At 40.5% G+C, this 4,236-nt stretch overlaps 1 pseudogene; it reads left to right on the forward strand.

The window, feature by feature from the left end:
* The first annotated feature begins 2,246 nt into the window (after positions 1–2,246).
* LOC105293744 lies at positions 2,247–3,884 on the forward strand (annotated as a pseudogene).
* The last annotated feature ends 352 nt before the right edge of the window (positions 3,885–4,236 follow it).

Below are 4,236 nucleotides of genomic sequence, written 5' to 3' on the forward strand. Positions count from 1 at the left end.
AAAAGAGTGTCCATTTCCAAGTTCAAACCTCTTTAACTTAGTCTCTCTGTCCTATGCATGTCACACACACACACACACACACTCCCAACAGACAAAACAATCAACAGAATCAAATGTGGCTATTATAGAGATGTTGGAATTGTCTAACAGAGAATTTAAAATAACTGTAATTAATATGAAAAAAGCTTCAATGGAAAAGTTAGACAATGTGTAAGATTATATGGATAATTTTAACCAAGATATGGAAACTATAAGAAAGAATAAAGATAGAAATGATAGAAATTAAAAACACAATAATACCTGGTTAGTACTTAGATGGGAGACCACTGAGGAAGACCAGGTGCTATAGACATAAAAAATAAAAATAAGGGATTGTAAGCTGACAAGGTCCTTGCAATCTGTGAGGTCAACTGAGGGTTGCCTTGCCTAAAAGCAAAAAAAGAAAAGAAGAAAAGAAAAACACAATAATAGAGATGAAGACTGCCTTGTATGGACTCATCAGCAGACTAGACACAGCCAAGAAAAGAATCAGGAAACTTGAAGAGATGTCAATAGAAATTACCTAAACTAAAACAAAAGAGTAAAAAATATAAAAAGAAAAAAATCTAAACAAACCAGAAGATCTAAGAAAGTATGGGACAATGTCAACCAGTTTATATGCATTAATGGAATGCCAGAAAGAGAAAAGGGAAAAATGGACAGAAGAAATATCTGAAGAAATAATAGTTGACAACTTTCCAAAATTAATGGTACTAAATCACAGATTCAAGTTCAAAGAACGCCAAGCAGATAAATACCAACCAAATAAACAACAGTACATACTTAAGCATATTATAATCAAACAGTTGAAAACAAAAGACAAGAGAAAATTTGAAGTTAAAAGAAACACATTATATACAATTGTACTTCCATAGGAAAAACAAAAAAACTCAAAACCATATCTCATATCTCATCTTATACAAAAGCTAACTCAAAATGTTTTAGAGACATAAATGTAAAACATAAAACTATAAAAATTCTAGAAGAAAACTTAGGAGAAAATATTTGTGACCTCAGATTAAGCAAAAAGTGTTTTAGATATTATACCATAAACATGATACATAAAAGAAAAAAATATATAAGTTGGAGATTATCCAATTTGAAAACTTTTGGTCTATGAAAGACACTTAAATGCATGAAAAGATAAGCTCGAGATTGGAAGAAAATATTTGCAAATCGCATTTTTGACAAAGGTCTTATACTAAAAAGTCTAAATAAGTTACGAAACTCAACAATAAGACAACCAACAAATGATTTTTTTTTTTTTAGCTCTCCAGGTGATTCAAACATACAGAGTTGGCTATGCAACATGAATATAAATCCCAGACTCACTCATTCATATTCCTTTGAATTTGTCTGGGTGGCTTTCTGGTGTATGTATTCGCAGATGACAGGCAGTTGGGCTGATATTTCAGTTCTGGTCCTTCTGTCACTTCTGTTCTATTTTTTCTTGGCACCTGTAGACTTAAACATGGCGTTAGATATCAGGCAGGCATACCTCTCAAAAGGCAAAATATACAGTGTAAAACATTGATATTTACTATAAAAGATCAATAAATGAAAATGCATCTCAGCATGCTTGTGTAAATTTTAAATTAATGAATTTACCACACCTTTGAGCATCTCTCTAGGGGTAACTGGCACATGCCTCTTTTCATTCAGATAGACCATCAGGCAAACCTACTGTAGATGGATAAGTTGTGGTAAGTTAATTCTTCTAATATTGATTTTTATGATTCGCTCATCAGTTTGTTTCTAAAAAATATTTTCTATTAAATTCGTGATATTCAGATTCTAGTAGGCATGAAAATCACCTAGGGAAGAAGTTTTTAAAAATGTAGTTCTTAACGTCCCACCCCCAGAGATTGTGTATAGTTAATGTTGGCATAAATCCCCCCAACCTACATTTTTAAATAAGTACTTTTCTGTGATAGTAGTGCAGCTGGGGCCATAAAACACCCCTTAAAAGTCATGGGTAAGAGGATCATCTCTGATAATTTTACATGTCTATGTGAGTCCTGTAACAAATCTAGCACAGACATTGAACTTCACCAACGCAGGCATTCTGAGGCAAAATAAAGCTTGCTAAAATAAAAGCAGAAAAAATTCTAGCTTTGAAAATGAGCCTCCCTTTCACTGACTTTTATTTTTTTTGTAAATGACAACTTCTGTGAAATGACTCACCGGAGAGTTATTATGCATCGAATATGATAACAGTCATTAATATTCTGGCCATAAATGCAATTCGTTTGGTAAATGCCTGGCTTTTTGAAGCATGAAGTACCTAATACAATTGCGCTCTGCAGTTAGGAGTGGCAATGGACCCCTGGGTGGCCGTGTGCATCTCTCCCTTGAAGCACTGGATAGAAACTGCAATGCGCGGCCCTCTGAAGTGGAGCTGTTTCAGTTTCTATCCTCTCCCACCCCATTTTCTTTTAGACTACCAAGCCATATTCAGAATCAAAGAAGACAGAGTATTTTTTCTGTCTTTTCTTCTTATGGTCTTGACTGAATGTGAAAATATTCTGGCTGTTTAGAAGGGCGTAAAAAACAATTTAGCTTCTCACCTGTATGTAGCAATTACTACAAAACCAGCAAGAGGTAATGGGAAGGCAATTTGGTTATCACCATAGCATTGTATTGCCTTTTGCTTTTTCCTCAGATATTAGCCTTTTCTTTAGTGATGAATTGTGGGACACATTGTCATTATACCCACCCCCAAATACTTTCCTCAATGTATTTCTTCAAATGCATTTTCTTTTTTCCTTCATTTTTCATTTTGCTTTTGCTAACTATGACTGGGAACGGCATTATGGTCTCAGATAACAGAAGAAAACTTAAATGTGTTGAAAAGCTCTCTGGTGAAGCCACAGCCACCGGGCTAGGCCCCGGGTGGCTCTAGCCCAGGGCGGCCGGCGGAGGGCTGGGCCTGGCCCCCAGCTCCGGTTCCCCGCCAGTGGGTAGCTGCTCACTATGCTGGCAAGCACCAGCACTTCCAGATCCCTGAGGTCTGCTGCTGTGAGAAACACTGTCTGTTGGGCTTCGACACTCTCTTCTGGGTGCTGGAAGTCCCGTTCCTGGACTCAGCCTCTGGGCCTGGAGTAAGGGCATTCTCTCCACCATCTCGGCACTGACAGAACTGAGAGGCCTTGTGAGGCTGTTTGTAGAGGTTGGAGGTGTCATGTCAGTGCTGGGTTTTGCCAGCTGCATCCAGGCCCCCCAAGAGAACATCTTCCTGCTCAAGTTCTTCTCCATGTTCCTCTGCCTCATCGTCTTCCTGGAGCTGGAGACTGGGATCCTAGCCTTCAACTTCAAGGACTGAATTCGAGACCAGCTCAACCTCTTCATCAGCAAAGTCAAGGCCTATCGGGATGACATTGACCTCCAGAACCTCTACTTTGCTTAGGAATTCTTGTCTTGCTGCTGAGCCTGAGGACCCAACAACTGGCACCTCAATAACTGTTTTGACTGCACTGACTTGAACCTGAGCTTGGAGCACTACGGGGTGCCCTTCTGCTGTGTCAGGGACCTTGTAGAAGATGTTCTCAACACGCCGTGTGCCTACAATATCTGACACAAACTGAAGCTGGAGCAGAAAGCTCCATCCACACCAATAGCTGTGTGGGCCAGTCTGAGAAGTGACTACAGGACAACTTGACCGTCGTGGCTAGGGTCTTTGTGAGCATCACCCTCCTCCTGATCTTTGGCATCTGCCTAGCCCAGAACTTCATAAGTGACATTGGGGCAGTGAAGGCTAACTGGTGAGGCTGTCATGCTGGCTGTGGTCACCCTCCTGGCCTTCTCAGGGACCTTCCATTGTGCCATGATGGGTAAGGTTTCAGGAGGCATTTCTGCCCCTATGTGCAGCTCACATGTGGGTGTGCACCCAAAGAAAGCCAGTTGGCTATCTGAGTTGCCTAATCTGAAGCTGTGTGCATGGAAGGTGTGTGTGTCAGTGTAGGTGTGCACAGGGAACCACCATCTTGGATGTTGTGTGGTGAGCCCTCCAGGGGACTTGGAAGGGCACAGGCTGGGACACACTTTGTACACGGCAGCATGGGGTAATCTTTGGGGACTAATGTTGCCCAGGACATAGCCTCATGCAGCTTCAGAGTTCTCTTCTCTATTAGCTGTGACCTTGACCCTGCCAGGAGCCCACTTCAGCCTCAATGTCTCCAACTCTAAAATGGGTCCAAG

This window comes from Pteropus vampyrus, unplaced genomic scaffold (assembly GCF_000151845.1).
Source record: "Pteropus vampyrus isolate Shadow unplaced genomic scaffold, Pvam_2.0 Scaffold3, whole genome shotgun sequence".
Lineage (NCBI taxonomy): Eukaryota > Metazoa > Chordata > Mammalia > Chiroptera > Pteropodidae > Pteropus > Pteropus vampyrus.